This window comes from Microcaecilia unicolor, chromosome 10, assembly GCF_901765095.1.
Source record: "Microcaecilia unicolor chromosome 10, aMicUni1.1, whole genome shotgun sequence".
NCBI classification, from domain to species: domain Eukaryota; kingdom Metazoa; phylum Chordata; class Amphibia; order Gymnophiona; family Siphonopidae; genus Microcaecilia; species Microcaecilia unicolor.
The window spans coordinates 182258775-182275843 of NC_044040.1; the positions used below are offsets into that span (position 1 = coordinate 182258775).

The 17069-nt window shown below is 40.8% G+C and overlaps 1 protein-coding gene across 12 annotated transcripts in view; it reads left to right on the plus strand.

The window, feature by feature from the left end:
- Positions 1-245: 245 nt before the first annotated feature.
- The window catches only part of MBNL1 (muscleblind like splicing regulator 1), a 320658-nt gene continuing 303834 nt past the window's right edge, over positions 246-17069 (plus strand). For 4 of the 12 annotated variants that reach the window (XM_030216344.1, XM_030216352.1, XM_030216353.1 and 1 more), the window contains exon 1: positions 249-464. The gene's annotated coding sequence lies outside the window, so the exon portion shown is untranslated. Of the gene's footprint in view, positions 465-1064; positions 1137-17069 lie in introns of those variants that run through there. The other 8 variants (XM_030216348.1, XM_030216349.1, XM_030216355.1 and 5 more) reach the window with 6 other exon arrangements.

Below are 17069 nucleotides of genomic sequence, written 5' to 3' on the forward strand. Positions count from 1 at the left end.
CCAAGAGCAGTTTCTAGGGGTATTTTTGTTAGACTCCTTTATGTCTGCTTCATTTTCTTTACGCCCTGGTAAACGGAAAAGACCCAGAGTATGGTAACGATAAATGCTGCTCGTGGTTAACTGTTTAGTGAAACAAAAAAAGCAGTGTAGTGCCTTCGGACAGATTTTTGCATTGTGAAGGCTGGACAAGAACGCCCAGTGCTTCCCGGTAGGGTTCTGTGGCTGGGAGGAGGGGCAGCGTAGGCTGCAAGGCAAAGCAGACGCAAGAGATAAGAGTCCACTGGGCTAAATTCAACAGTCTTTTCACTGCAGCTGAATGAGTTGTGGCTGTCACAATGCTTCTGTGACAAGGACATTTGACAAGTGCAGTTTTAGACATTTATCATCGGGTAATAAATGAAAATCCCACAATGCCTTGGGCAATCTATCCACAGTCTGGCCGCCCCTGCGAAAAAATGTGAGAGGTAAGTTTCCATTTTCAGAGTTGTTTTCTTTTCCCTCCATCGGGCTGTTCGGAAATGGTACTGAACTGTGCAGGGTGGCGGGGGGGGGGGGGGGGGGGGAGGTAAGACGCAGCTTTCAGGGGCTTGTAATGCTGGGGCTGGGTTGCCACAGTTTATGGTTTCATATCCCACACCATCGCTAGCAAAAAAAAAAAAAAAAAAAGCAGAAGGTCGCAGCTGCAGTTCTGCTTAGGGCAGCTTCTTCCTGTCTGTTCTTCCACAAGCAGCAGTACAGAAGCAGCCAGAACGTCGTTTTGCAGTATTAGAAAAAAAGTGAAACAGGTGCATATACTTGTCTTTTTTCAAAACAAAAAAAAAGTTCACTTTATTAATGACGAGCTTTAGGTGCACAGATTGCACAGCAAAAATAAAAAGTTAATTTCTGCTGCTTCGCTTGGCATCCATCCTCTGGAACTTGGCTTTAATGTGGACCAAGCATGTTTACCGAAAGGTTAATTCTGCGCGGAGGAGCGCATATAAATTACACATGACATGTTTAGCAGTGCTTCCTTATATGGCGAGTGCTGTATTTCAATATAGTATGGTTCCTGCCAAGTTTGCAGGGCGGAAGACGCCCTGCATAAGGGGCTTTTTCACTGTTTCATAGTGCGTCACTCAAAAACTGTGAGAAAAGTAAGTAGCAATTTTTGATACTCAGGTGCAAGAGCGAAAATAGCACGGATTTAGCGTTCGCAGGAAAGAAAGGCAATTAATGCTGCTGTGAGCTACGGTTTGGTACCAGTCAGAAAAATAATAAGCATTTTATTTTTTCCTTTCATGGGCAGGAATTTGTTAAGTTTAGCTGCGCGTCATGAGAAAATATTTGGGATTTCAGGCTGTAAGAACAGACAGGAGGTGACGGGGTTCTCTGTTGCTTCCCCAGAGTTTACTGTTACTTGGGCAATGACTTTGGTAAAAGTAAACTGAGAGACCATGCCCAAGAGTTGTCTGGACCCCTTAGCAAGGAGCAGGGCAATGACTGTGACAGTGTCTGGAACCGCCTTGTACACACGGTGCTGCCTCTGCTGCATGTTAGGCGTACGTCTGCATAATTGTTTCGGCCTTCCAAAGAATAGGTTTCATTTGACCTCAATAGTCCTGAAAAAAAAATATTTTAAGAAAAGAATTCCGAAACTGGAAGTATGTTAAACCATATCACTGCTAAGCTAAAATTCGCGAAGGGGCTATTTTACTAAGCCGCGGTAGGGCTACCGCGTGGGTAGCGCATGACCCTATCGCCTTCTAAATAGGTGGCGGTAAGGGCTGAGGTAGTAAGTAATATTAGTGCACGGCCATTTACAGCCCCATTTAAAAAAAAAAAAAAAAAAAGGCCTTTTTCCTGCTGCGGTAAAAAAGGCTTAGCGCGCCAATTTCACATGCCAAAACCAGGGCAGGCCACTTTTTACCGCGGCTTAGTAAAAGGGCCCCAAATAATTTGGTAGTATGATGTGTTTTGTCAGCCTGCAATAACTGTGCAGAAAATGCCACACCCACCTGTGTGTGGAGGTTGGAGAATGATTCACCACATGCACCAGACTCCCATGGCGTGCATATACCATTTAAATATTGCTTGATCAGACCCAGAGAAATCCCTTATGATATTATTGGCAAGCAATAATGAATCCTGCACCATTGTGAATTCCATTAGATCTCTGAAATGGAACCTAGACTCTCTCTTTTAAGCTTTGCTTTTAACTATGGAAAAAAGAAATAACTACCCCTCCTGAACATTTTAATGTTCTATTACGTAGCAATAAGTAAAATTAATAATTTTGCTAGTATAGTATTATATCAGTCAAATTAACAAGTAGATTTTTAAATGGCAAGTTATCTGTGCTTACATTCTTGGCATAGTTTCTAGGTTTGCGAATATGTACAAACAATGCATTTTTAAAGAAATTATTTACCATTGTCCATTTACGTGGAAGGGCTGAAGTGTTGATAACCAAATATAGAGAACAGCCAAATCTGTATGCTAGAAAACTGCTGTTATCTATTTTTATTTGCTTTAAAATTGCAGGCTAGTTTGGGAAAGTTAATGGAAAGGTAGCAATAAAAGCCAAGAGAACTATAATTTGAGGGATGAGTCTTAACACCTCTCTGTAGCCAAAATAGTGGATGATTGCTGCCTAGGAAGGATTGAGAATAACTATGGTTATCATTTTGTTGTGAAAGGCCTAAAACCAACTCACATAAATGAGCATTTAAAAATAAAAATTTCCATAAACATTGATTATCTTTAAGTATTTAATAGCCTGCTCTGTGGTTATGTCGTACTATGAATGTAATAAAATTAAAAACAAAACAAAACCCTTCTCTCCCACCACTCTTGCTTAGTGAGTAAAACATTATAGCATGCAGAGGGTTATATATATATAATATTCCTATAACAGAGGTTTAATCCTTTGAGTTCAAACATTGTCGCCTGGATTCTGTATATTGTGCTGAGATTTCCACTTGGAAATCAAAGCGTATTCCATAACAGTGCGCAGAAGCTAATGCTAATAAGCTAATCAGCGCTAATAATTGGATGTTAACCAATTATCAGCACTAATTGGCATTAATTAGAATTTACACGCAGAACTGTCTAAGCGTATTCTATAATGTACTGTGTGTAAATTCTAAGTCGCATACTTGAAAAGGGGGCGTGGCCATGAGTGTTGGGCATATCTAAAATCTATTTACATTGTTATAGAATACACCACTCTGTGCCTAATTTAGGTGTTGGGATTTATACTAGTTTTTTCTTGGCATAATTGGCCATGACTAAATTTAGTTGCATGGACTGACGCTTGGCGTATTCTATAAATCACGTGGAAATTTAGGCTTATTCTATAAAGTACGCCTAAATTAAGGCATGGTTTGTAGAATGCGCTTAGGCAAATTTCATTTTGGCGCCAAATATTTAGGCATGATATATGGAATCTAGTCCTGTATGCCTAGTTGGGGCAGGTAGTAGGCTACTAAATTCCCCCCCTCCCCCCAGTGTATACAAGTTCTAAATCAGCCTAAAAGCCAAGAAGAAACCCATTGTCCACTTATGACTCAGCCAAAAAAGACCACTGAATACATTGAATATTCTGCTTTAATTTGTTAATATTTGAATGACTGCAATAAAGCTAGAGTTAGCATCTAATTCAATCCCACCCTAGCAATAATGTTTTAAGTAATACAGAAAAGAAAAATACAGTTCACTGCTCTTTCCTTATTTTAGTCTTTAATAGTTTGTTCGGGTGGAGGGGAATTTTTGATATGACATATGACATCTAAATCCAATTTTGGAAATTTTGCTGAGAATGTGCAAAAATCAAGTGGCAAACATAGTGATTTTCAAACCAGAAAACATCTGTCTTTTTGTTTCAAAAATGGTCATTTGCTAGATGTTTTTGTACTCGGTTCATCTATCTTTTAGGACCATTTTTGAAAACAAAAATCCAAGGAAAAGCACACAAAAACAAGCGATTGGAAAGTATGGGAGGCCAGCATTCTTAGTAGACTGGCCACACAGATATCCCAGCAGAGCAGTGGGGCACCATCTTACTGTTACCCCCTTATATTGTATAATGAGCCCTCCAAAACCACCGAAAACCTATTGTACCCAACTGTACACCACTATAATAGCCCTTATGGCTGCAGGTGTTACCTGTTTGTGGGTACAGTAGATTTTTGGTGGGTTTTGGAGAGCTCACTAGTGCGCTGCACTGAACACTAGGCTACTCCAGGGACCTGTTTGCTGCTCTAATAGGCCTGGCCATAACATCTGAAGCTGTCATAGAGGCTGGCAGGCATGTACTCTTTCTTTCACATCTTTGAGGGGTGGGAGGGAGTCAGTGACCACTGAGGTAGTAAGGGGGGGTCATGCCTTTAATCCCTCCAGTGGTCATTGGGTTATTTAGGGCACCTTTTTGTGAATTAATCATGATTGAAACAGGTCTAGACCAAAATGTTTAACTTTTAGCCCTGGACATTTTTGCTTTGTTCCATTATGGCAGAAGAACGTCCAACTTTTGGGGACGCCGAAATCCCACCCCAGACACACCCCCTTGTGATTTGGATGCACTGCTTATGAACTGCATAGAAAACGTCTTTAAAATAGGTTTCAAAAATAGCAGATTTGGATGTTTTTGCTTTGTTCCACTTTTTGGATGTTTTTCTGTTTTGAAATGAGCCCCTTAATATCCATAGTACTTAGAAACATTTATTTCTATAGTAAGGGATCTTATACTGTGTACAGCTTTCTCCCATTTATGAAACTCTATCTACAGCTTTCTTATTATTATTTCACATTTCATCTTTATTTATAATATTGCAAATAATAAGAATTGGTTTACAAATAAATTCTTAAGTTTGAAGTAGAAAATAAGATTTATATACTACTACTACTATTTAGCATTTCTATAGCGCTGCAAGGCGTACACAGTGCTGTACAAACATAGAAGAAAGACAGTCCCTGCTCAAAGAGCTTACAATCTAATAGACAAAAAATAAAGTAAGCAAATCAAATCAATTAATGTGTACAGGAAGGAGGAGAGGAGGGTAGGTGGAGGCGAGTGGTTACAAGTGGTTACGAGTCAAAAGCAATGTTAAAGAGGTGGGCTTTCAGTCTAGATTTAAAGGTGGCCAAGGATGGGGCAAGACGTAGGGGCTCAGGAAGTTTATTCCAGGCGTAGGTTGCAGCGAGACAGGAGGCGCGAAGTCTGGAGTTGGCAGTAGTGGAGAAGGGAACAGATAAGAAGGATTTATCCATGGAGCGGAGTGCACGGGAAGGGGTGTAGGGAAGGACGAGTGTGGAGAGATACTGGGGAGCAGCAGAGTGAGTACATTTATAGGTTAGTAGAAGAAGTTTGAACAGGATGCGAAAACGGATAGGGAGCCAGTGAAGCGACTTGAGGAGAGGGGTAGTATGAGTAAAGCGACCCTGGTGGAAGACGAGACGGGTAGCAGAGTTCCGAACCGATTGGAGAGGGGAGAGGTGACTGTGGGAGGCCAGCAAGAAGCAGACCGCAGTAGTCTAAACGAGAGGCGACAAGGGGCTTAGGTAACAATTAAAATGCTCATTCTATGATACAAAAAGGAAGGGGGAGAAATGCATAGAAGAATAATGACAAATGTGAAAATGCTAAATAGGAGTAGCCCGGGGCACCGTCGACCTTTAGGTATTGACTCTCCCACCCAAATGAAGGGAAAGCTTGAGTGAAATAATGGGTTTTTAGTATTGCTTTGAATTTCTTGAATGAAAGTTCGAACCAGAGATCCAAAGGTAGTGAGTTCGATAACGTAGGAGCAACAATATTGAAACAAAAAGACTTAGTGGAGAGAGAACAAAGTGAGTTGGAACAAGTAAGTGCAGATGAGTAGAGTGAAGTGCCCAGGAAGGAGCATATGGGAAAGAAACTACTCGTGTATATAAGAAGAAAGGGACCCTAGAGTAAAGTATATGAGAGTAAAGAATTTTAAACATTATTCAGTCATTTATTATAATCTTATGTACCAAAACCCACTTTGGGCTCAGTCCCACCCAGTAGCAGCACACCTTTGATGTGGCTGGCAGGGATCCTCAAATCCCACCAGCAAAAACTCCTAACAACTGGCCCTGCTGCATACCATGTAAATAGATCTTCACCTGCAGCGAGCAGCAACTGATACATACTGTTTGCACCGGCCTCACAGCCTTCCCTCTGATGTGTTCCCGCGTATGTGGAAACAGGAAGTTGCATCAGAGGGAAGGCTGTGGGGCCAACACGAGCAGTGTGTATTAGTTGCTGCTCACTGCCAGTGAAAATCTGCTACTTAAAAGGTATGCGGGGGAGGGGGGATGTTCGAGAGACCATATGGCATGCAGGCGAGAGAGGGAGGCAACAAATCACTTTTGGGACAGGGCAGATTTCTTCTGCCCACCCATGTTGGGCCCAGGCACACCCAAAATTGGGTGGCTGACTACGCCCCTGATCTGAGGATGTATGTATCTAGGTTATTTGATATTTTAATCTTCATTTTGATAAAGTACATTCAAATGAATATTTGTTTAATTATATTGTCATCCTTGCTCAACAAATCTTCCATTTTGTAATTTTCCAATATACTTCTAATGGTTAAGTGGGTTAATGCATGTACTGTTTCAAAATTCCACGCTAACCTTTTTCATTTTATTGTTTCCCATCCTTCATGAAATGCCACTACAAAATTCTCATTTTATGTTTGTTAAAGAAAATAATTTGCAATATCAGGGCACTCAGGTTTGTCCCTACTGCATTTTTAAAAACAGTGCAGGCTTTGTTCAAAAAGGACTTTCCTGCAAAAGAGGGGGGGGGGGGGGGAAGAGGGGGAGAAGAGGTTTTTGGAAAAGGCCTTCTATTCCTATAAACATGTACATGAATATGAGAAGGAGATCTGCTGTGCTGGGGGAGTTGGGGGAGTACCTTTTTCAATGCCATTTTTTTTTGAAATGGCTCTTCGGTCTCTAAACGAAACTCCAGTTTTAGGCTGATAAATTAATAATAGTTGAAAAATTACTATCCCAAAAATTTCCCTAAATAGTGGCATGTATTTTGTTGAAAGGCATATACGAGGGCAGGGTTTGGGCGAAGCATGGGCAGAATTCACAAGTGTGCATGAAGATAATAAAATATGCTAATCTACACACATAATAAATGATTTAGGCATTGATATATTATATCTGCTCGGCAGTAGGTGTAACTAACTGTCCGTGCTTGCTAGATAGACACAATTTCTGCAATTTACCCCTAATTGTAGAAAATTGCTTGCCCATATTTCCAACTAGCATGAAACTTTGTGAGCGCAACTTAATAAATAAGGTCAGTTGTGCACATACCCTAAATTAATAGATGAATTAGATGCTAATTGGCCTTAACAACCAATTGGCTATAATTGGTGTTAATTAATGCTAATTGGCACTAATTGGCAGTTATGTGCATAACTGCTCGTAGTATTCTATAAGTTGTGCTCTCAAATTCCAGAGCATGCAACTCCAAGGTGGGATGGGCATGGACTTGAGAAGGTCATGGGCGGGTCAAGCAGCTAGGTGCGCAGGTTATAGAATTCTAGCATTTATGTGCCTAATTGCCTACAGTTAGGTGCGTGCATTTATACTAGCCATTTGGCTGTCAAACGTGTATGCGCCTAAAGTTAGGCTTGTAAATGTGGACTTAGTACTCTGTAATGGCAATGGTGCGCATTACTGCCATTATAGAATTTGGGATTAACACGCATCATCCTTGTGTCTAACTTTAAGCGATCTATTGAGAATTACTCCTTAGTGTGATATTTTGAAAAGACACTTAGCGCACCATAGGAAAAAGATCCCTAACAGATTTAGCACGCTACCAATTTGCATGCGTTAAATGATGAAACTCCCATAGGAATATAATGGGTATCTTATCATTTAGCGCATGCTAATCATTAGCACATTAAATCCAGTCATGCGCCTTAGTAAAAGGACCCCTTGGAGATTATTTTATGAAGGACCTTAGATGCCTAGGTTGGTGCCTACTAGCCTTCTTAAACTAAGTGCCCTGCTATAAAATTACTGTTAGAATGATTTTCAAAATTACACACACCTGATAGCGTGCGCAGATCTGTGTACATAGGTTTCCCCAGGATAATTTTCAAAGAAAAAAAAGTATGCACGCGCTTTTGCTTTCCGAGTTTGTAAAGTAGGTACCTCTATAGTCAAAAGATTGCATATAGTTAAAGCTGTTTAACATGCCAAGTGTTTTTGCAAATTTGCATCTAAGAGTTATTCTGTAAGTGGCATAGGACTAGACTCGGTAAATGTGCCAAAAAAGTCTGTGTGGAGCGCTGTTCTATAAATGTAACTGACTCTGTACCATCCATCTTGTCCCCATCTATATATCTGCTGTTGGCTATATGTTATGCTGTATTGTAGAAAAGCATTAGCATCATATCTATGTTATTTGAATGTTCTAATGCGTGCTTATTAGATGTTTCATTAGTATTATGTTGACTTTGTATTATATCTGTTATTTGAATTTCAGTGCTCTTAAATGTTTATATTTTTGATTCTGTTTCATGGCAGTCCTATTATTAGGTTTTAATTTGCTGTTCTCAAGTTTACCTCATTTATTATATTTATGTTTATATTTGGTCATTTTTACTCAAAATTGTTATCTTTTATGTTAAACTGTACCTGCTGTACACTTCCTTGGGTGAATCTCTTCATAAAGGCGGTTAATAAATCCCAATTTTAAAAAAATGGCGTTCTGAGTTGGGCACAGTTTATAGAATAGTGCCTAGAGCCGATTACCACACCAAACTTTGGGACGGAAACCTGGTGTAAATTCCGGTGAGTAAGTTGGGCATGGATCTCCGGCATTCAGTAATACTATGCTCAGCTTTAGTCAGCGGCTCTGACCCGACCAAGGCCACACCCCCTTTTGAGTTGCATTCTCTAAGATTGTGTATGGCTCTTTATTTATTTATGAACATTTATACCCCACTTTTTCCCACATGAAGCAGACTCAAAGTGGTTTACAATGTACAGGAATCAATTACAATTACATTAGATAGGGTAAAAGGAACAGGGTAGGAAGTAAGGGAAAGGGCTAGAAGGTCTAAAATGGACTGTGGAAGACTCTCCAAGACTCTCCAACGCGAAGCAGCTGCCAACGCGCAGCAGCTGGGACGGGCATTGTAGAAGACGACCCTGATCTGGTCCGGTGACTAAGCCAAGCGGCAAGTGGCTCAGGCAGAGCGCGCAGGAAGAAGGCCCACAATGCAGAGACGCCAACGGCCCGGTGGAAAGGCTGGAGGAATAAGTGAACCAGCCGGCCACCAGCCCAGCCCACTCCCAGAACTGCATCGCTCCCGATCAAGAACTGGCCTACGCACTCCGGCACCCACCACCGCATACGGTTTATAAGATAGTGCTTAGTAAGATGTGCGCACAAATCCAAAATGTTGTCAGTTAATGCCACTAGCACCCAGTTGTTGGCGCTAATTGGCTTCTTAGCCAATCTAGTTGTGCGCATGTCTCAGCATAGCATGCAGTTTTGCGTGTGGAAGTTTGTGTGCCATTTATAGAATCCAGGGGATAGTGTGTAAATGCAAGAGGGCATTCACATGGGCACGTTATGGGAGGGGCATGGATAGTGCTGCCACCTAACACATGCAACTTACAGAAAACTGTCAAGTTACGCCAAGTCTATGACTAGTTCGATTGCAAGCATATAAATGTAAGCCGTGCCAAGGCTGGGTTGTGCTAGTATTCTGTAATGGAATCGAGGCTCTCACCGCGCAACATTGGGACACCTAAATGAAGACACCCACTTATAAATTGCCTCTTAATTGACAGAATTAATGTGCGGTTACTGCAGTGCTTCTGTGTTAACTTTTGGGTGCATTTCCAACAGTTTAACATTCAGTGGCTATGTGTTAATTGCATTGTAGTTAACATAATGCAGTTACCATTAACGGCACAGTGTCATCTTCCTTATTACCAGTTAGCACATGGTAACTGTGAAGTGCAGTCCCCACCCATTCTGCACACATTCACTCATTCCATATTAACTATTAACATGGTGGCTGCACTGATACAGCTTAACAGGGTCATAGCTAGCTATGGGCTTCTTTTACAAAGCCACGCTAGCGATTCCCGCACGGCAAATGAGAGGAAGCCCATAGGAATTGATTGAGCTTCCTCTCATTTGCCGCATCAAGAATCAGTATCATGGTTTTGTAAAAGAGGCCCTGTGTGCGGCCGGTGCAGCCACACAGGGCTCAAGGAAAGCTGGGGCGCCAAAATTGTGCCCTGTCCACTGGCTTCCCTTGCCGATGGCACACAAGGAGCATGCTGGGAGTGATCGGGGATGTGCTACACAGGTTGCATTTCTTTCTTGCTGTGCTTCTGCACCTTTGTAAATGGGCCCCTATATGTTCCTATTTACTGTATAAGAATATATAGAATGCATTCGATAACTCTGAGAAGATTCTATTACCAAAATATCAATCTTTGTTTCACACAAACCATTCCTCCCACCAGTTTATCAGAAATAATGATATAAAAAGGCCAATCATTGAACTTTGGCCCAAATTGATATTTTGTATTTATTATTTATTTATGTATCTAAAATAAATCCTGGAAGCCAGGTTGTATACAATCGTATGGTAAATGTTGTTTTTCTATAAGAAGTTACTGATTCTTGGTCTTCTGATATCACTAGTATATATTTATAAAATGTATATCCCGCTCTATCACCAGTTCTAGGTAGCTTACAATTAACATACATAATAAAAACAGGAATACTTATAAAACTAAATAAAGAACAATTTCACGTCATCAAAAGTAACACAAAATAAACAGAAAAAAACCCAATCACCTTAACATTTAGCAATCTCAAAAGTAGTAAAGTTAAGTAGAAACTGAATAGAATGCAGATCCTTCGATAGTGTATTTCACAGCTTTGGGTGTGCAACCATAAAATTGGAGTCTACATTCTTCCAACCTTGTGGGTTTAAACAAAGGAATTTAGGGTGACTTATAAGGTTTCAGTAGCAAATTTAAGTCTGATTCTAATATTTCTAGGAACTGCTTATAGTCTTTGAATTGTACTGGAATGAAATACAAAGTTGGGTGCCAAAGTTTAGGCACCTCTTGTCAAGTTGTGGGCCCTGCTTACGAAGGCATGCTAGCGTTTTTATCACATGCTAAAAATGAGCACGCGTTAACCGTATAAATGCCCTTAATATTCCTATGGATGTTTACACAGCACACACTAAAACGTTAGTTCACCTAAGGGCCCTGTATGTTTTAGTGAATCCCTAAGTGAACAGAAACGTACATAAACTCTACATGGTACAAAGTCAAACATGACGTCTTTCTGCAAATTTTAATGATAACTACTTTTTATTTGTTGATTTTAAGAGATTGCTAATAATAAAAAACAGTGACTGTGGCAAGCACAAAAGATTGGACATCCTTCAGTTCGATTAATTGCTTTTTTTTTTTTTTAAGTTGTTCAATAAGTTGTTAATAAGACCCAACTCATTAGGCCTTCATTTAATTAGGTGAAGACAATTCCAGGGTTGAACAAATTCTATAACCTTTCTAACCTCGCAAACTATGACTGTTCTTTGGACTTTAAACAACCAAAAGCTCCGTTAAGCAGCTGTCTGAGCATTTGAAAGTGAAGATAATTCACACAGAGCAGGGAAAGGCTATTAAGAAGCTCTAAATTCTTCCAATTAACAATTTCAACTGTCAAATTCATTAAGAAATGGAAGTTACATGGAAACTACTGAAGTCAAAGCAAGATCTGGAAGACTAAGAAAATTCTTTGATAGAACCACCGGAAAATTGATCAGATCTACAGAAGTAAACCCTACAGATCATTGCAAATGACCTGCTGTAAAGCTTAGTTTAGTTTCCACAGGAAACAATCAGAAGTTGTTATTTCAGCTAAAGGAGGTATTATAGAGTATTGGAGGCCATATTTTGCTAAGGATGTAAAAAGACTTGAAGTGGTCCAGAGGAAGGTGACAAAAATGGATAGGGCTTGCACCAAAAGACGTATGAGAAGTGACTGGAAGACCTAAATATGTATACCCTAGAGGAGAGAAGGGACAGGGGAGATGTGATACAGATGTTTAAGTACTTGAAAGGTATTAATATAGAAACAACTATTTTCCAGAGAACGAAAATGGTAAAACTAGACGACATGAACTGAGGTTGCGGGGTGGTAGACTTAGGAGTAATGTCAGGACATTCTTTTACACGGCAGGATGGTTGATGCCATGATGCCCTCCTGAGGGAGGTGGTGGAGAAAAAAACTGTGACAGAATTCAAAAAAGGCATGGGATGAACACAGAAGATCTCTAATTAGAAAATGAATGATATAAAAAAATAAAACTTAAATGGTTGCATGTGTGTTTGCATGTCGAGTGACGCTTTTAGATTGCGACTCTGGCTGTGAAGAACTAAGGCCGGTGCTGGGCAGGATTGTACAGTCTGAGACCCATATATGGCAGTCCAGTTTAGGATGGGCTGGAGAGGCCTTCGACAGAAACTCCAGTAATTTGGAACGTGAGGGGAGCAATGGGCAGACTTTTACGGTCTGTGTCCTACAATTGACAAGACGGATTTGGATAGGCTGGAGGTGGGATTGAACGGCAACTTCAGTAGTTGGAAACTAAAGATAAGGCCTGGCGGACTTCAACAGTCTGTGTCCCAAAATGCCAGAGAGACAATGATCAAGTATTTTATATTGCATTCATTACTGGTTTAATCATGTCTTGATAATGAGTGTGACTGTTGGGCAGACTGGATGGACCATTCAGGTTTCATCAGGCATGGAGTGCTGCAAATTGAAGTTTCTACAAGTTGTTTTTTGATTTGCAGCACTGCATCCCTGATGAAGCCTGCGAATGAAACGGGTCCGTTGGGAAAAGATAAGTGCGCTGCATGCTGCATATAAAGTTTATATTGTTCACTGAGTTATTGGTAAAGTTTTTTGAAAGGGTTTTTATGGCCGATGATAGATTGGGGTCTAGTGGACACTGCTTTAATTGAGCTCTAATTGAGCATGAGTGGAGCACTCGACAGACCGGTCTGTAGGGTGCTGTATTACCACGGACTTATGAGGCCTTTTCCCTTTCTTTCTATAGGTGATTTGCTAGCTTATTTTCAAAAGGGAAGGACGCCCATCTTCCAACACAAATCGGGAGATGGGTGTCCTTCTCCCGAGGTCGCCCAAATTGGCATAATCGAAAGCCGATTTTTTGCATCCTCAACTGCTTTCTGTTGCAGGGATGACCAAAGTTCACAGGGGCGTGGTGGCAGTGTACCGATGGCGGGACGGGGGTGTGGTTAAGAGATGGGCGTCCTCTGCCGATAATGGAAAAAGAAGGGCGTCCCTGACGAGCATTTGGTTGACTTTACTTGGTCCCTTTTTTTCACGACCAAGCCTCGAAAAGGTGCCTCAAATGTCATACCCAGCTCCATCACAGCAGTATGCAGGTCCCTGGAGCAGTTTTTAGTGGGTGCAGTGCACTTCAGGCAGGCAGACCCAGGCCCATCCCCCCCCCCCCCCACCTGTTACACTTGTGGTGGAAAATGTGAGCCCTCCAAAACCCACTGTACCCACATGTAGGTGCCCCCCTTCATCCCTAAGGGCTATGGTAGTGGTGTACAGTTGTTGGGAGTGGGGTTTGGGGGAGTGGGGTTTGGGGGGTGGGGGGGCTCAGCACCCAAGGTAAGGGAGCTATGCACCTGGGAGCAATTTGTGAAGTCCACTGCAGTGCCCCCTAGGGTGCCCGGTTGGTGTCCTGGCATGTGAGGAGGACCAGTGCACTGCGAATGCTGGCTCCTTCCATGACCAAATGGCTAGGATTTGGTTGTTTCTGAAATGGGCGCTGTCCCCTTACAGCACGAGTAGCAAGTGAACCCTTACCACCTTCTAATTAGGTGGCGGTAAGGGCTCAGGCAGTAAATAGCCATATGAAAAATTTTAATATTAGCGCACGGCCATTTACTGCTCCTTTTTAAAAAAGCCCTTTTTCCCGTCACGATAAAAAGTGGCCCAGTGCGTGCCAATTCCACATGCCAAAACTAGTGCAGAACACTTTTTACTGTGGATTAGTAAAAGGGTCCCTAAGAGCTCTTGCTTGCATACCTGCCATTTTACTCCTGTTTTGTCGCATAATTGCCTTTGTAGCATGAAAGTTATGAACCTAATTACTGCCTAACCTTTGACACACTATGTAGAATGAAGGAGATAATGGTGACTTTATAGTTTTTTTAATTATAAAGTAACAATGAGAGGGAACTGAGTACAAACAAAGTCCAACCAAAAAAAACCAGCCCAAAGGGCCTTTAAAAACAAAAGGAACACAGTTCTTGCATTAAAAAAAACCTTTAATAATGAGATTTGATTGAAGAGAGACCCGTCTTTGTTGATACTCACACTGAAGGTATGCGTGAGCTCTATATTTTATGATATATGGAGGAAATATATTATAGACAATCATCAGATGTTCTGAATTTGCATGTTAAAGCCTCCTTGTCATTGGTGTGACCCCTGACGCAGGTGCGGTAGCACCGAAACACGGCCCGTGTCGAGTCTCTCTTCAATCAAATCTCATTATTAAAGGTTTTTTTTAATGCAAGAACTGTGTCCCTTTTTATTTTTAAAGGCCGTTTTTGCTGATAGTTATTTAATTAATCATGTAATATCAGATTTACCTGGAATCATTCATTCTAATAAAAAACTACTGCTTATTTCCAATCTAAATGACACTAAGAAATGATTAAATAGATGCAAACCATCAAGTTGATTTGTCATCTTTAACTGTGTTGGTAGCAGAAATATACTATAAATGTGACGCCTGGTACCTAAAGAAGTGAAGTGAAGTGCATGTAGTTACACAATTATGAAAATAACCAATTGAGTGGCAGCTTCATAAACTATAAGCTTGCTAAACACAGTTGATTGCTTCATAATATAGCTCAGTAGTGTCATAGATCCACCTGAATCACGTACTATAATTAACCTAGCTCAGAAATAATGTCATAGAGATAATTCAGTCAAGTGATTAAATCATATGAGTTAGACAGGAATGTTTGTTTCAGATCTGTCTTGCAGTAAGTTTTGAAGGCAAGCTTGGATAGTGGAATACTTGGTCCTTTTTTCTACGAAGGGCAATAAGCTCTAGCCTCCTACATTCATAAACCGTCCCTCCCGTGATGTGGAGTTTTATTTGAATGAAAATGGGTTATCTTGTTTAATGATGGCATTTGCAATGACTGCCCTTGTTTCTGTTTTGAAAGAAACAAAAAAAAAAAAATCATGGTAACAAAATACAAACAAACAAAGAAAAAAAAGCAAACCAATCTAACCAATATGTGTATATCTCTATATCTATATATAAGGTTTAATCTATTTTTCAGTGCTAGCCAGACAGATTTAACACAGTAGAAAAAACAGAAGATAAACAGTAGGTAGAGCAACATCAAACTTACAGTCTTTTTAACAGCATAACATAAAATGAACAAGTATAAACATAAATACAATGAAAGAGGAAAACTTGAAAACAGCAAATTGAAACCTAATAATAGGACTACCATGAAACAGGACCAAAATTATACACATTTAATAGCACTAAAATTCAAATAACAGAAATATAATATGATGTATGCATAATAGTGATGGAATATCTAATAAGCACACAATTAGAACATTCAAATAACACTGCTATGGTACTAACGCTTTTCTACAATACTGCTTCCGTCTTCATGGTTCCTACAGGAAGTTTACAAAGGGTCTGAAAATGTGGTTATTTTCCAAGCTTTCTCAGACTATCTTTAATTATGAGTGAAACTGTACCTACTGTACACTGCCTTGGGTGAATCTCTTCACAAAGGCGGTTAATAAATTACTACTACTATTTAACATTTCTAGAGCGCTACAAAGTGTACGCAGCGCTGTACAAACACAGAAGAAAGACAGTCCCTGCTCAAAGAGCTTACAATCTAATAGACAAAAAGTAAAGCATTTAAATTTAAAATATTTAAGCAGTCAAGCACAAGAGAACAGTCACAGAAGGACAGAAGATGTTGAAGGGTGGTCAGTGTGATTAGGTGTAACTCTGGTTGGAGTAGTGGGAGAAGGTGATAGGAGATATACTATAGGATGTCATTCTGAGGCCAGGCTAAGTCTAAAGCAGGAGAAGGTATTCTCTGCAGCCTATCTGTGAGATGGAAAATGCTCTCTGAAGCTGCTGCTATAAGTTGTTAGTTTTCTCTCCCTGAAAGAGATCCAAGCCACACCCACGAAGTTCAAACTGTCAGTGGGGAGGGTGAGGGGAGGAAATGGCAGTGCTTGATGAAAAAGAGAGCTCAGTTTGATAGGAGATATACTATAGGATGTCATTCTGAGGCCAGGCTAAGTCTAAAGCAGGAGAAGGTATTCTCTGCAGCCTATCTGTGAGATGGAAAATGCTCAATAAGTCAGGAGGGAGGGCATTCCACAAGTTGGGAGCAGAACAACAAAAAACAGAGTTGCAAGAGAAAGCAAGGCACAGCTATGTAGGAGGGGGAATAATCATATAGTTGGCCTGGGAACATCTGAGAGTAATTCTTGCTTTAAAAGTATTGGACCCAATATTCACTACCACATAAGCATGTAGAAGGGACTCATACCTGATTAGGTAGCGTTGTCCGGATTATACCTAGATTTTCAGCGGCACAGAACTGGATAGTGCTGCTGAAAATTCAAGCAGACCGCTGTGGAACTGTTCATTTAGCACTGGGGCGATCGAGGGTGGAGTCTGGGCGGAACCAGGAGCTGCTTGGGCACCGCTGGTATTCAGGCGCTGATGCACAAAAGTCCCCATAAAAAGCCTGTTGCTTTTAGATCCCTGGTAAAAGTTAATGAGTTTGAAATAGCGAGTGATGCTGAATGGAAATCTCATGCAAGTGAGCCACTCCCAATTACAGCAAGCAGCTCGGTAGGAAAGCACCAGTGCATGTGTAGAACCGCCACTCGCTAAGCAGCACATGCGTAGGCCAGGCACTAAGCGTCGATGCTATGTGCA